Raw genomic sequence first — 17,386 nt, 5'->3', positions numbered from 1 at the left:
CGTCAAACTTCATCATCATGATCGCCAGGCTAGTTGTGATGTGGTACTCAACTCCTCGCTTGTATGCCTTGCCACCATAGACCCCACGAAGACCTGCAGAAGTGTATGTGCCGCTTTCAATCGCACACGTGTCAATGCCACTTCCGTCGATTGTTTTGCCAAGAGCGTGCAGGGCAGCAAACGCAATATGCAGAACGCCCGCTCGGAGAATCCAGTTGGTGTTATTCACTGACTGCTGAATCTTGAGGGCGCGGCTGTAAAGATCAAGATCGAGCGTTATGAGGGTTCTTCTCTCAGGACCAACGACAAAAGCAGATATGCCCTGAGTCAACATCAGAACAGTATAGAGGGTCGAGTAATCCGTTGGAGAAGTCTTGAATAGCAGAGCGATCACTTCTGTGTTAGTCGGGCTCAGACTCTGACAGGAGCGTGATAACAGAAGAGATTTAGTAGCACCCCATGTTGGCATAACTTCTTCCTTTGCTAACTCCTTACCTTTAAGGATTCGTTTTGTCACTGAAAGAATAGGATCGTCGGAATATCTGGGGTTTTGACCTGCGGTCTGACCTTGCAGTTCTTCAGTCTCTTGCTGCTCTATATTCTCCACACGTTGGTCATTTAGCTTTTCACCACCTCTGTCATCAGTACCGTAGTAGTTGGCAAGCGCCCAGGTGTGAGTGAAGTCTTTGGAAATCTTACTCCTCCGCTTTTCTAAATGGTAGACCTCAAATCGAATTGGTTTAGGTTTAATGATTGGCTCTTGCAGGTACTTGACTTCGAACGCGAGTGGTGCCGGTGCGAGAAGTTTCTCTGGGATGACAAGTGGTTGGTTGATGGGCTCGCCATCTTCTGCTCGCTGGTTGATCACGATCACTGTGCCATGGAATGTGTTCTGTCCAGTCGGTGTGTCTTCTAAGAGGTCGATGTTATCAACAGCGAACCAGATGTTCAATCCCTTCTTGATGAAATCAGGCAGACAAAATCCACCAGCCTCCTTCATTCGCTGAAGAACGCCTTGCTCTATGCGCTTTTCGAGATCAAGGAGCCTCTGGTAGTCGCTCCCAATGTAAACTTCTGATAGGTTATTGACGAGGTTTTTGTCACGAACTCTGGAATGAATGGTGAGCGGCAAGCCTATTGAGAGGGGCGTCTGGGCAGTTTGCTGAAAGATTTCGTTTTGTTTTGGCTGATGCTTTACCTGGCGATCGGTTCGAGTATTCTGGACGAGAAATTGTGTTCTGGACGAGAAACTGGCAAGCAACATCAACAGTTTTGTCCACTTGTGCATTGCGCATTTCAGAAACTTTGAGAACATGACGGCCAAATAGGAGATGAGTGAGGAAGACCTGGAGAAGTGGAGGATTCTCAAAGTCTTCAAACATTCCCCTTAACGACCAGCTTCGATGCTGCATTATCTCTTCCCTTAGAATGTTTGCCTGGTTCTTCAAGTTGCCAACTGTGTCGTCGTTATCCAGCTGTGCAGACCTCAGTTGCATGGCCTTCCTAACCGCCAGTGAAAGAACGAGGTTGTCGGGCTCATTTTTGCGTAGTGATTGGACGAACTGGATATTCGGAAGCCGTTCAGTAATGAGCTTTTTCAAATGCTTGCGGTAGTTCGTTGTCTGATTGATCTCTACATTATACCTCTTCAAAATGGACAAATATGCACCATTCACTTCAGCCATGTTCAGAGTAAGATCGTCCGCAGTAAGAGTATTTTGGACGGAGAGAAGCAACTGTTCATCACATAGAGAGCCAATAAGCTGGGTATTACTACGATCTTTTCGCGTTAAAGTGCGCTGCGCATATCGTAAACATTTCCTATGATAGTATTTTTCAAGAGCAGAGGCATCCCCAGCGTCTTCTAACTCGGACACGCAAGTTCTGATGCGGTCATCCTGAGTCTTGAGCTTTATCTCGAGGAAGTTTTCACCCATCTTGTCAGAGTAAACACGATGGAGAGGTTCTGATATGTTGTTAGAACAAAAGCTACATGACGAGAACAGACACACCTTTTCCTTCGGGATGGTTTTTGTTCTTTTAGGTCGGGTAGAGTCAGCCACACTGGAAGGTCGTCCAGGCCCACGCGCAGGACATGCAGGAGAATCAAACCGGACTCGTTTAACCCTTAGCCGTTCAATCATGCTTGTGTTGACGATGGGTTTTCGACATTCGCTATGATACCGTACTGATTTCCGTTCAGATTCACCTAAGCTAGCTAACCGATCTGTAAGTCGCTTAATATCACCCTGACCCAAAGACAGGCGCTCGTTAGCACAATAAATAAGTTCGCCAATCATATCAGGATTGTTTATCAGTCTCTTCTTTGATGTAGCTCCCTCATTGCAGATGATGCACACGCTGTTCTTCTCAGACATGACCTCGAGATGGTTTTGTACTAGTCTCTGTCAGCCTTCTTTCTGAAAAACAAACCAAAAAAAGCCTTGAGCATTTTACCAATATTTTTTTGTCCTTATCTCGCGACAGGGCATCTAGGTCGCAAAAATAACTGCACCAAACGTCTTCCTGTGCCTGAAAACCATAAAAAAAGAGGTATTACATGCCTAAGTTTATTGCTACAATTGAAATGACCTTGACCTTAGCATCTTTGGTGAACGGAAATCTGGGATCGCCACTTCCGGTCGCTTCGAAAGTATCATAAATGGATTTAGCGTCATCGAAAACCTCTCTAACGACCCCGAGATCGATAAAATCTCTCAGTTGTTAGGGGAGAAAGTCGCATGGTCAGTCCCGGGGGTCACTGGAAACAAAACGACCCATAAAAGGGGGTCCGGGGGTCGGAAAATTTGAACCCCATTATTTTTCAATATTTTGACCTCGAATTAATCCAACAATGCAAAAAAATCAATTTTAGCACGCAAATCGCACGGGGTTACACTTCATACCACACTACATGTAAAGTTTTGACTTTTTCAACATATTTCAACATTCAGCTATTTGATCTTCATTTCAACAATATTGATAGATAAAGGTGATATAATATAACAAATATCATGAACATTTACATTTTGTAGTCCATTGTATAATTTAAATAAACATAAATGCAAATTTCGCATGTGGAAAAAGTAAGTACACCCCTACATTTATCACTACTTCAAATACGTAAAATTAGAATCAGGTGCACCAGCTCAGGTGCAAATGATTAGAACATCGTTAGAGAGGATCTTGGAGGAACCTGTCTTATTTAAACCTCAGACATTTAGTTTGGTTTGCTCTTTGTTGTTGAAGTGTGCGGCGTCACCATGCCTAGATCAAAAGAGCTATCTGAGGCCTTCAGAAAGAAGGTTAAAGATGCCTACGAGTCTGGGAAGGGATTAAAAAGATCTCCAAACAATTTGAAATCAATCATTCGACTGTCCGGAAGATCATCTACAAGTGGAGAAGATTCCAAACAACTGCCAACTTGTTCAAGCCAGGCCACCCCAGCAAGTTCAGCCCGAGAGCAGACCGCAAGATGCTGAAAGAAGTCTCTAAGAACCCCAGAATGTCATCACGGGACCTACAGGTAGCTCTTGCCACTGTTGATGTCAAAGTGCACGAGTCTACCATTAGAAAGAGGCTGCAAAAATTTGATCTACATGGGAGGTGAGCCAGGAGGAAACCTTTGCTGTCCAGAAAGAACATCAGGGCAAGACCAAAGTTTGCCAATGAACACCGAGGCAAAGACCAGCACTTCTGGAACAATGTGCTCTGGACAGATGAGTCAAAGGTAGAGCTATTTGGCCACAGTATCAGAAGGCATGTTTGGCGAAAACCAAAGACAGCATTTGATCACAAGAACCTGATACCAACTGAAAAGTATGGTGGTGGAAATATTATGGTTTGGGGCAGCTTTGCTGCGTCAGGGCCTGGGCAGCTCACCGTCATAGAACCTACTATGAATTCTTCATTGTACCAGAGGGTGCTTGAGGATAATGTGAGGCCATCTGTTGGAAAGTTGAAGGTCAACCGAAGGTGGACCTTGCAACATGACAATGACCCTAAACACACCAGTAAATCCACCAAGGAATAGCTGAAAATAAAGAAATGGAGGGTTCTGGAATGGTCAAATCAAAGCCCAGATCTAAATCCCATCGAGATGTTGTGGGGGGATCTGAAACGAGCTGTGCATGCAAGAAACCCCTCAAACATCGCACAGCTGAAAGAATTCTGCATGGAGGAGTGGGCAAAAATTTCTCCCAGTCGATGTCAGAGACTGATAGTTATAAGAAATGCCTACTTGAGGTTATTTCTGCCAAAGGGGGCAATACCACCTGTTAGAGCCAAGGGTGTACTTACTTTTTCCACATGCGAAATTTGCATCTATGTCTATTTAAATTATACAATGGACTACAAAATGTAAATGTTTCATGATATTTGTTATATTATATCACCTTTATCTGTCAATATTGTTGAAATGAAGATCAAATAGCTGTATGTTGAAATATGTTGAAAAAGTCAAAACTTTACATGGGGTGTACTTACTTTTTCACGTGACTGTACACAGTCCAACACACACAGATCTTGTTCTTTCATTTTTAAGATCACCATTTACTTGTTACTGTTACATTTTGCTACATTGAACACACACAAACAACCCCCCTCCCCCACACACACACACACACATCAATCATACAAAAAACTCAGATATTGTTGGTTTTATTTTAAAATTTATACGTGATGTAGTGGTCGTGGTAAAAAAATCTTGAAAATTATAAAAGAGAAATGCAGAATGTCAGAATTATCAGAATACTTACATGTCGTATGTGGATTTTATCTGATGTAATAAAAAAAAGTATGTTGGTCACTACTGCAAATTCCACACAGGGCCCTTACTGCCGTCCATGGTGGATATCAGACATTTGAGAGGGGATTTCGTCATGTGACATGTTAGATTCCCTAAAAAATGTATGATCTATCATGCATTTGTGCAAGGCCCAGCCCAGATGCTGTTGTTTACATGTACGTTGGGTACTCAAACAAATGTTGGAGCGCTGTTCGCACTTCGCCAGCAATGGGATGCGTATAAATCTGACGCCCTGTACTGTGGGAGGGTAATGTCAACGTCAAGTGATAAAAGAGAGCTACTTTATTTACATCGGATTTATTACACTATGGACTCCTACTAGAAGTTACTCGACCTGTAACTGCTACGAGTAGTATACTCGTTGACTAGACCCTATTACTAGTACTAGATCTAAGTTTTTAGATGTAGATCTAAGTTAGACTGTAGTTTAAAATTTTAGCATTTTTAGATTTAAATGTTGCTGTTCAGATATAAGATTAAGAGTAAGAGTGGAAGTGTATCATGTGTATGGCATTGCCTTAGCTTGGAATGATAGTTATAATATAATACCATACAATACAACGGTATAGAGTCCTAAGATTCCTATGAGAGGTGGAGATGGATATAAGTTCATTAAAATGTTCATTGTGTAGCGGTTCCCGCTGGATGTACACAATCGCCTTGCACCTGCCAGGACGCGGCCAGGGCGCAATCGCCATGCCGGGCTCGTCCGGACGGGCCCAGACGCGCCTCTCCCGGGCGTGCCCGGACTCGCTGTTCCCGGGCACGCCCGAACCTCCCGGGCACGCCTGGTCTCGTCTTTCCCGGGCATGCCCGCTCTCGCCTTTCCAGGGCTCGCCCAGAACGCCCGGGCATGCCCGCTCTCGCCTTGCCAGGGCTCGCCCAGAACGCCCGGGCATGCCCGCTCTCGCCTTTCCAGGGCTCGCCCAGAGCGCCCGGGCACGCCCAGCCTCGACTTGCCAGGCCGCGTCCAGGACGCCCGGGCATGTCCAGACTCGCCTTTCCAGGACTCGCCCTTGACACCCGGGCATGCCCGGTCTCGCTTTTCCCGGGCAAACGCTCCGGCATAAATGTGTATATATATTGCTGCCCGATAAACGGGCTTTTCAGAGTACCCGAGTTTGATACGTGCAATAAAGCAACTCGGACGAATTTCCGTCTTTGGTCGCGTCAATCCTTTCGACTCGCGTTGGAGCACAGCTCCTTCAATACAATAATTTTTGTAGACAATTATAATACTGTCACCGCAAATCGCATAACTACCATTATCAACTAACATAAATTGTAATACGTGGGATAAGTGAGAGACGATAGTCGCCATTATTGTACACTTGGGGGGAAGATGAAAGGGCCGAATCATTTAATTTTAAAAAGGGAAACAAAATAGGATTCTCGTTCTCAATAAACAGTACTTACACTCTTTAGCTTGATTTTCTCGTTCTTGTCTTTTCTTGGCTCTCTCGATCTTTGGTTTTGTCAGTAAATCGCACATCACATGCACGATGATATCCGACGGAGTGGTCAGGACCAGCAGGGACAACATCGAGTTGTTCTTCCGCCAACACGAGCTCCAAATGGAATCTCTGGATGGCTTTGGAAGCAATGGCTCCTTCTCTGGTATTCAAGTCCTTCCACTGATGGACACATTCGCGAAATGTTCTCCAGCTAACATCCGAAAAACTAATAAGTTTGTCTGCAGATTGGTCCACCAAATGCATGCAGCACTCCATGTCGCGTCGTACTACGCGTAGATTTACTCGCTCTTTGTTACATTGCGTTACAACGACACCCACTGTACGATGACTGTGATTGGCTTGTTTTGGTGGAGCCCCTGTTAAAAGCACTATGATTGGCCAATTAAGAACTAAGCTGACGTCATCACTTCCCTGAGATCGTCGGCTGCAAGAGTAATTTTAGCGTCCCTTTCTTCAGATTTCTGTCAAATACACGAATGTTTTGAAGATGGGAACATTAATAGACATACTTATAAATACACTCTGCGATCATTAAAGGTCAAATTAAGTACTCTCTTGCAGCTCAGGGAAAGTAGGAATTTTGGGGCTCGGCCCATGGTCGAGAGGGGGATATTCCACTTGACGAAATGCTTCGCTGAGTGTTGTGAGCAAAACGCCGCCATTGTTGTGACGTCAATGTTTCCCAGCGTATTCTGGGAAGTGACGGCCATTACCCCAACCCAAGCTCAGTGGCTGTGTTGAGTGTTTGTCTCGTCAGTATGTCCAGGTGTCTGAGAGTGGCGTCTCCATTAAAAGCCTTCGACCTTGTATTTAATAACAAAACGTCTGGAGGTTCAAAAGGTACGCTCCAAAAGGACGTAATTAATGGATGTTTTATATTGACAGATTTATTTATTTATTGTAGCGGTTACCGCTGGATGCACACAATCGCCTTGCACCGGCCAGAACACGGCCAGACGCGCCTCTCCCGGGCATGCCCGGACTCACTGTTCCCGGGCACGCCCGAACCTCCCGGGCACGCCCGCTCTCGCCTTTCCAGGCCGCAGCCAAACACGCCCGGGCAGGCCCAGACTCGACTTGCCAGGGCTCGCCCTTGATACCCGGGCATGCCCGCTATCGCCTTTCCAGGGCTCGCCCTTGACACCCGGGCATGCCCGGACTCACTGTTCCTGGGCACGCCCGAACCTCCCGGGCACGCCCGCTATCGCCTTTCCAGGGCTCGCCCAGAGCGTCCGGGCATGCCCGCTATCGCCTTTCCAGGGCTCGCCCTTGATACCCGGGCATGCCCGCTATCGCCTTTCCAGGGCTCGCCCAGAGCGTCCGGGCATGCCCGCTATCGCCTTTCCAGGGCTCGCCCAGAGCGTCCGGGCATGCCCGCTATCGCCTTTCCAGGGCTCGCCCAGAGCGTCCGGGCATGCCCGCTATCGCCTTTCCAGGGCTCGCCCTTGACACCCGGGCATGCCCGGTATAGCTTTTGCCGGGCAAACTTCCCGACATAAATGTGTATATATATTGCTGCCCGATAAACGGGCTTTTGTAGAGTACCCGAGTGTGATACATTTATTAAACCTACTCGGACGAATTCCCATCTTTGGTCGCGTCAATTCTTTCAACTCGCGTTGGAGCCCAGCTCCTTCATTATTATATTAACCCACGACCTATTTATATATTAACCCAAGATTGTCTGAGGTAACTAAGGTGTTCTATTAACTCTCTCGTTAATTATCGTGTTCAATATCAAAATTAGGAATTCACTTATTTTAAATGACGTCATTATCAAGCTTCATGATCCGTTGTTTCCCGAACAAACATTTCTCATGAGATTCTCATCAGTTTTGTATCAGATCTCATGGGAAATTACAAGACATTTTTTATCACATGAAGATAATTGGAATATCCAGAAAGATCCAACTTTCTCTCATTCATTCTTTAAATCCTTCACTTTTTAATCAATCACTTGATACGTTCCTGCTAATCACTGGAGAAATGATTCTATTTAAATATTCTTTCTGAATCGATTCTGAAATATTATTTAGCGTCTAATATCACGAACTTAACGATTATTTATCATTCGCAAACTCTTTCGGAACTCCTGATTGACATTTTGTGTTCGCTTGTTAAATTAATAAAATTAATAGATCGGATTCAATCGAATATAAACGTGTAGTTTGTTAATTTAATATTTTCTAATTATTTACAATTTGTGTATGGTTTATCTTTTGTGATGCTTCACCATGGAGACGCGTTCACGGTGCGGAGTTGTTATTTTTTGACCAAACGTTTTGTGACGTCATCGAGCAGGACAACACGATCGTTCACATTCGGACAACGTTCTATTCTAAGGAATATTTCAAAGGATCGTAATCTTTCGGAACGTGTTCATTCCGTTTGGAGTGCGTTAAACCTCGTTTATGTTCGACAATTACGACGATGTCGCGATTGTGTAAGAACTTCAAGAAAGCTTTTTGCGGCTGTTTCAAAGAAGAAGAAGGGTAAGAACCTATAACAATGAGGGTTTTCTGTAATGTTCTGTTTGCTTGTTTATGAAGTTTAATGTAAATGTTGAATTGTTTGCTCTTGTTTTCGTGCCTGGAGTCGTTCCCACTATACGGAATGTTCAATTCTTTGAGAATACGTTTGAGCGTCACATAGAGGAGCTATCTTAGATTATATCGTCATATAGATGGTCTTAAAAGGGCCAGAAATAAGGAGACCCCATTACAGGGTATATGGGATGAATGTATGGCACATAACCATATTCAACAGAACATTTGGACTGGGAATGAGGTGCAGTGTACAACCACTCAGTCGAGCGCATACTCCCTCCGTGGGTGGCCGCTGCTGAGCCCGATCTTCCAATGGTAAAAAATCCTTCAAAAAATTCCTGGATCCGGAATAATATCCTGAGCTTCACCAAAAACGAATCAATTCTTCCTTATACCAAGGGCAATCATCCCACCAACTTTCATCCAAATCCGTTCATAACCTTTCCAGATATCTTGTTCACAAACACACGAACACACGAACACACATCGGCACACACACACGCACACACACACACACACACACACACACGGAGGGACACGATCGAAGGCATTACTCGTTGGCGCTTTCTCGCCGAACCCAGGCTAGAAATGAATACTTTCTGAAGGCACTGTGCATGCTGGGCAGTGGCGTACGTGAAACTTGGCATCAAGGGGGAAAATCCTCCCTAATTATGCATCTCAGCAGTGAAGCATATATTGCAGGTTAATTTGACCAGTTGATACTTGTTGTTGGTCTCAACCATGAACTACGGAGGCAAAATAAAACCACCTCGGCATGAACTATTTAGGCAATGGCAAAATAAAACTGCTGCTATGGAATGAGTACATTCATTTTGCTGTGTATCTAAATTTTATGCCTGAATAATCCAAAGATGTATAATATGATATTATTGATACTTGTGAGGTTCCCGTGCTATGCACGGGTGGGAGGCCAGAAGCAAACAGACAATGCAGAAATGGCGAATGGTAAAGCATGAAACCAATAAATTCCACATTCATGTGGCCCCTTCAGTCGCACATCAGACATGGACAGCAAGTTCGTGAAGGACGTCCATGAAAAACGTACCCGTTCGCAAACAAACGGATATGTTTGTTTGATACCCAGTCAATGGCGAATCTGCATATGGTGATCCGCGAATTTCGCGTTTAGAAAGTAGAAACTATCACGGAATTTCATCATTCACTTGAACTCTATATCTCTTTTTTCATTCCAAACAGCATAACTCCAATCACAAATTATATAACATTAATATAAAAAATAAACTTTTAACAACATTCGTGACGTAAACAAATATTTAAATCCTGATGTGAAGTTCTGTACGGTTGGGTGAACACAATTACGAATTCAAAATCGTAATTGTATTCACTCAATTCCAATCATCAATTGATAGTTTAACAACACGATTAACACGATTAACGTTTAACGATTTAGCATTACGATTGAATGACGGTTGTATTGGGATATTATCAAACCCGCGCATTGCCGTCATCTGTCCACTTCCGCATTTGCGGCAGGTTCATAATTCTCATCAAAATCTAAACAGTCTTTGTAGAATTTCAATAAAAGCCACATCACTGTTCATATCGGTAAATATTATTCCATCGTGTTTGGAAAAACTGGAAAATTGGAAAATTGGAAAACTTGGAAAAACAAGAAAGCCTATTTTACCCCAGGGGGTCCCAGGATTACCCACCCAAAATATCGTTGCGATCAGTTCAGCCGTTTTTGCGGTACCTGGGAACGGACGGACAGACAGACAGATGGACATTTGGTGAATTATAGTAAGATGGCAAATACAAATACAAGATTTGCCATGATCTTTTGTCAGCAACCCACATTTCAAAGTTGGCCTCCAAAGCCAGCCACCGACTGAGCATCCTCCCCCGTACAAAGTCCTTCCTTGGCACACCTGAACTCCCATGCACCGACAAGGCCTTCACCCGCAGCTTGATTGAGCACTCCTCTTCCCTCTGGGCTGGCTCCACTGCCTCACATCTTGCTCAGCTTATGCCATGGAAACCAAGGCCTTGAAGAACATTAGAATCTCAAATGCCCATGCTAAATATTTGTGCCAATCATTTCGCCATCACAGACAGGTTGGTGGTCTCTCTGTTTTCTACCGCCTCCTTTCTCGTCTTGCACCCTCTGCTCTTTCCATGCTTTGTCCTCCACCCATCCCACCCCCCTCCCCGAGGTTTCTGTGGGGCAAACATGATCCACCATTAATCACCTTCTGGTGAAACTACCGAAATCGAGGATCACTGCTCAACTCCACTCATTCGTTTCTCCTTTTTTCCGCCTGTGGAACTAATTTCCACATTCTGTTCAATCCCACTCCTCCCTTCAGGTCTTCAGAAGAGCTGTTCGCCACCTTCTCGTATTTTTCCCCAACCAAAACCTTGATCTTTTCTACCCCCATTCATCCACCACAGACCCACCTCCTTCAAATTCCTGTTTTCTTTCCTGAAAGCCCTTGTACTTGTAGTGTCCATCTTGTTGATCCTGTGTACCTCACCCCAGCCCTCTCTCGTCCACAGATGTCCCTGTTTCCTGCTTTTGTTGCACTTCCTCCTCTCTCTCCCCCTCTTGTCTCCCTTCATTGTATGTTCTTTGTGTTATCTCTCATATGAGCCGAGACGAAGTACTGCATACAAAACAAAGTGTCCTTCGCTTCATGAGAGGTCGAAACTTGACTCTGGTATTGTAGCGACCCATGGGTCCCCCAAAGCTCGAGACCAGCAACATAATCTCCTTGCCCAAGCCGGTGACGTAACCGGCGGACAAACCGCGGCGCCGAGGTTATAATTGCTTGCACCTGTCGGTCACATCAGGTCTTGCACCATCAGAGTAGTGATGGAAATGTACAAAAGAGCGCGCACAGCTGTAGGGACGAAGGACGGGAACAGTGGTGAGTTTGAGGTGAAGGTGGGAGTGCATCAGGGGTCGGTACTAAGTCCACTACTATTTGTAGCTGTGATGGAGGTGCTGGCTCAGAATGTAAAGGAGGGTTTACCGTGGGAGTTGTTGTATGCAGATGATCTGGTGTTGATTGCGGAAAGTATGGATGGACTGAAGGAAAAGATGAACAAGTGGAAGGAATGTATGGAGACAAAAGGTCTGAAGGTGAATATCGGAAAGACAAATGTGATGGCAAGTGGTAAAGCATGTGGTGAGGTGGAAAGAACTGGGAAGTGGCCGTGTGCTGTGTGCAGGAAGGGTGTCGGAGTGAACTCCATTCAATGTACAATGTGTGCTGAGTGGGTTCATCAAAAATGTAGTGGTCTGAGAGGGTCATTTACCAGTGTGGCAGCTACATTCAAATGTAAGGTGTGCACAGAGGGAGCTGCAGATGGAGGAAATGTTGAGTTGGATCTTGGAGACGGCGTGAAGCTGGAAGGTGTGAAAACATTTTGCTACCTCGGAGACATGCTGAATGGAGAAGGTGGATCAGACTCGGCAACGGTTGCTCGAGTGAGATGTGCATGGAAGAAGTTTCGGGAACTGAGTGGCGTGCTGATGAGGAGGAGAGTGTTGCTGAAGCTGAAGGGAAAGGTGTATGCTGCATGTGTGAGAAGTGTTATGATTTATGGGAGCGAGACATGGGTAATGAACGTAGAGCAGCAACGAAGGCTGGAAAGGGTGGAAATGCGAATGGTTCGATGGATGTGCGGAGTATCGTTGAGAGAGAGGAAGACAAATGATGAATTGCGAAAGATGATGGGAATATTGCCTGTGATTGATGCTATGAAGAGGAACAGGTTGAGATGGTTTGGTCATGTATTGAGGAAGGATGAAAGTGACTGGTTGAGAAGAGTGATGGAAGTTAATGTAGAAGGAAGTAGACGACGGGGAAGACCGAGAAAGACTTGGCTAAAGATGGTGGAAGAAGAAATGCGGGCAAGGGGGTTAACAAGGAGAGATGCAGAAAATAGGGCAAAATGGAGAAGATTGTCATGGGGACCGCAAGGCTAACCCCCGCTCTAGCAGGGAAAATGGCCTTAAAATGCATGTTGTTGTTGTTGTTGTTGTCGGTCACATGACCACCAAAGCGTGCCTCGCCTGAGAGGCGTGGCTTTGGTTCTAACGTATGCTTTTTGGCTTGGATTATATGTATGCGAACCCGATAAATGGGCTTTCAGTGTTCCCGAGTTGATTATACAATAAACATCTTCTCGGACGAGTTTGTGTCTTGTCCGTCACTTCGTCCGTCTCAAGCAGGAGCGCTGCTCCTTCACTGGTGACCACGAGTTTACGACACGCGATGGACACGGCAGTGTCCCTCAAACTGCCCACTTTCTGCGAAGCACATGCCGCCGTCTGCTTCGCTCAGGCGGACTCCCTGTTCGCCCTGCGTGGCATTACGGAGGATGCCACTAAATACCATTACGTGGTCGCCGCGCTCGGCTCCGTGACCGCCTCCCGCTGCCTGAGCCTCCTACAGAGCCCGCCCGCTGACGGCAAGTACGACGCCATCAAAGCACTTCTTCTGGGCGCTTTCGCCCTCTCCCCGGCTGAACGCGCACGACGCCTGCTCGACCTTCCTGAGCTCGGCGATACGTGCCCGTCCGAACGTATGGACTACATGCTCGCGTTGCTCGGCGAGCACCCCTCGGATTTCCTTTTCCGAGAGCTTTTTCTCCGCCAGCTCCCGGCCCAGGTACGGGTCGCCCTGGCCAGCACGACCATCGCGAACCCCCGCGACCTCGCCAGGGAGGCCGACAAGGTCGATTCGGCAAGCCAGCTCATCGGAGCGGCGAGCCAGCTCGTCGGGGTGGCTGCCGGGAGCCTGCCCGCCGCCCAGTCGGCGCCCGCGGCACAGTTTCCCGCCCACCCACCCGACGCCCGTGACGCAGTTTCCTTCCCGGAGGCCGCCGGGCCGGCGCGACTGGCAGCGGCGACGCCGCGTCGCCCGGTTCCGACGCGTCGACTGGAGCCCCCGCCAGACCCGGCCTGGTGTTATTTCCACGCCAGGTTCGGGTGGCGGGCCCGATCATGTCGACCCCCGTGCACGTTCGGCAAGTCGGGAAACGGTCGGGCCGGCGCTCACTACCAGCCATGAGTGCCGGCCGTTCCGGAAACCTGCTATTCATCGCGGACCAAGCGTCGGGGCGGCGTTTTCTCTGCGACACCGGCGCTCAGCTGAGCGTCATTCCCTCTTCGGCGGAGGACAGGCGGGCTGCCATTTGCGGCCCCTCCTTAATCGCGGCCAACGGCTCCGCCATCCGCAACTTCGGCCCACGCACCGTCTCCCTCTGCTTCGGCAGCCAGCTCTTTCGCTGGGAATTCGTGACAGCGGACGTCCCCATGGCTTTGCTCGGGGCCGATTTCCTTTGCGCCCATGGGCTGCTGGTCGACGTTAAACGTCGGCGTCTCATCAACGCCGAAACTTTCAGCTCGCTGGCGTGCGCCTTGAGCCGTTCCGTGCCCACCGAGCTTTCCTGCGTCCTCCCGTTGGCAGACGACTTCGCGCGTCTCCTCGTGGAGTTCCCGGCCCTCACGCGACCGACGTTTTCGGCCGTCGCGGTGCGTCATGGCATCGAGCATCATATTCCCACTACGGGCCCACCAGTGTATGCCCGAGCTCGCCGTCGCCAAGGCCGAGTTCGCCGCGCTCGAGTGCCTCGGCATCGTGCGGCGCTCCGACAGTGCCTGGGCCTCGCCGCTGCACATCGTCCCGAAGCCGGGGGGCAGATGGTGGCCATGCGGCGACTACCGCCGCCTCAACGACGCCACTACCCCTGACAGGTACCCTGTCCCGCACATCCAGGATTTTTCCGCCCGGTTGGCGGGGCGGACCATTTTTTAAAAAGTGGACCTGATTCGGGGGTACCACCAGGTGCCCGTCCGCCCGGCCGACATCCCGAAGATGGCCGTTATTACACCTTTCGGCCTCTTCGAATTCCTCCGGATGCCCTTCGGCTTCAAAAACGTGGCACAGGCGTTCCAGCGCCTGATGGACGGCATGCTGCGCGACTTGCCGTTCCTCTTTACCTACCTGGACGACATCCTCGTCGCCAGCACGTCCAGAGCCGAGCACCTCCTCCACCTCCGGATGCTGTTTGGCCGCCTCAGCGAGCACGGCTTGATCGTCAACCCAGCCAAATGTCACTTTGGTGCGGCGACGATCGACTTTTTGGGCCACCGCATCACCCGGAACGGCGCCGTGCCACTACCCGCCAAAGTTGAGGCCATCGCCGCTTTCCCACGCCCCCGCTCCGTCAAGGCGCTGCAGGAGTTCCTCGGGATGGTGAACTTTTATCACCGCTTCGTGCCCCGAGCTGCGCAACTCATGCGGCCCTTGTACGCCGCCCTCCACGGCCAGCCGGCGAAGCGCGACGTCATCTGGTCCACAGACATGGACGCTGCTTTCACCGGCGCGAAACGGGCCCTTGCCAACGCCACGCTGAAGGCCCACCCGGTACCCCATGCTCCCATCGCCCTCACCACGGACGCCTCCGACTACGCCGTGGGCGCGGTTCATGAACAATGGGTAAACGGGGCCTGGCAGCCGCTCGTGTTCTTCAGCCGGCAACTCTTGACCAACGAGTTGAAGTACAGCACTTTCGACCGCGAGCTCCTCGGGCTGTACCTGGCCGTCCGCCATTTTCGCCACCTCCTGGAGGGCCGCCCGTTCACGGCCTTTGTCGACCACAAGCCATTGATTTTCGCCATGGCCAAGGTCACGGAGCCGTGGTCGGCCCACCAGCAGCGCCACCTCTCCGCCGTGTCGGAATACACCACGGACATCCGGCACGTCGCCGGAAAGGACAACGCCGTGGCCGACTGCCTTTCTCGAGCCGGCGCCAACGCCGTCCACCTCAGCGTCGATTTCGCCCTGATGGCGACGGACCAGGCCACCGACGGCATGGTGCAGGCGCTCCGGGTGGCGGACACGGGCCTCCGCTTGGCTGACGTCCCCTTCGCGGACACGGTCCTGCTTTGTGACGTCTCCCAAGGCCGATCTCGCCCCGTTGTGCCGGTCACCTGGCGGCGGTGCATTTTTGCTTCGCTCCACGGCCTCTCTCACCCGGGCCGAAAGGCGTCCCAGAGGCTGGTGTCGGCACGTTTCGTCTGGCACGGGTTTCGACGGGACGTCCGCGACTGGGCCAACGCCTGCACACCCTGCCAGCGGGCCAAGGTCCACTGTCACACCCAGGCTCCGCAGGCTCCTTTCACCGTGCCCGAGCGACGTTTCGACCACGTCCACGTGGACCTGGTGGGTCCCCTGCCCCCATCGCAGGGGTTCACCCACCTGCTTACCATGGTGGACAGGACCACACGGTGGCCGGAGGCCGTGCCCCTCGCCTCCACCACCACCGCCGACGTGGCCCAGGCGTTCATCGCCACCTGGGTCACGTGTTTCGGCGCACCGGCGGACATCTCGTCAGACCGCGGCCCACAGTTCACGTCTGAACTGTGGGGCGCGGTTGCCCGCACGTTGGGTGTTACCCTGCACCGCACCACGGCCTACCACCCCCAGGCCAACGGGTTGTGCGAGCGGTTCCACCGCTCCATGAAGGCCGCACTCATGGCCGGCCTCCAGGACGACGGCTGGGCCGACCGGCTCCCGTGGGTCCTTTTGGGCCTCCGCACGGCTCCAAAGGAGGACCTCCAGGCGTCGACCGCCGAGCTGGTGTACGGCCAGGCCCTCCGCGTCCCGGGTGAGTTCATGCCCGACGCCACCAGCCCCTGGTCCGCCGCGCGCCAGCGCACGGACTTCCAGGAGGCCGCCCAACGTTTCGCCCTGGTGCCCACGTCCCGCCACGGCGACCCCCATCCTACGTCCCCCCAGCACTCCGCACGGCGGAGTACGTCTTTATGTGCCACGACGCGCACCGGGGGCCGCTCCGGCCACCATACGACGGACCCTTCTGGGTCCTGCGACGGGACAACAAGTCCTTCGTCGTCAGCATCGACGGCCGGGCGGACCGGATTTCGGTGGACAGCCTCAAGCCGGCCCACATGGACGTCGGCCAGCCGCCACGGCTGTCTCTCCCACCGCGGCGCGGCCGCCCCCCGTCCACTACACCCCCCGCCCGGCCACCCGCCACCACACCAGACCCCCCCCCCCCCCGCGACCAGCCAGGGGTCATTTTGGTTGGGTCATCCGGACCCCACTCAGGTTGACCTTCCTGGACCGAGTCGATTCTGGGGGGGCTTGTGTAGCGACCCATGGGTCCCCCAAAGCTCGAGACCAGCAACATAATCTCCTTGCCCAAGCCGGTGATGTAACCGGCGGACAAACCGCGGCGCTGAGGTTATAATTGCTTGCACCTGTCGGTCACATGACCACCAAAGCATGCCTCGCCTGAGAGGCATGGCTTTGATTCTGACGTATGCTTTTTGGCTTGGATTATATGTATGCGAACCCGATAAACGGGCTTTCAGTGTTCCCGAGTTGATTATACAATAAACATCTTCTCGGACGAGTTTGTGTCTTGTCCGTCACTTCGTCCATCTCAAGCAGGAGCGCTGAGTCTGGAAAGGGTCTGGAAAGTCTGGAAAGTCAAAGGTTCAAACCCCGTCCGAATCATACCAAATAATTCTGCATCAAACA

The sequence above is a fragment of the Myxine glutinosa genome, chromosome 4, assembly GCF_964187855.1.
Source record: "Myxine glutinosa chromosome 4, kmMyxGlut1.1, whole genome shotgun sequence".
Classification (NCBI taxonomy): Eukaryota; Metazoa; Chordata; class Myxini; order Myxiniformes; family Myxinidae; genus Myxine; species Myxine glutinosa.
Note: the sequence above shows the minus strand (reverse complement) of the source record.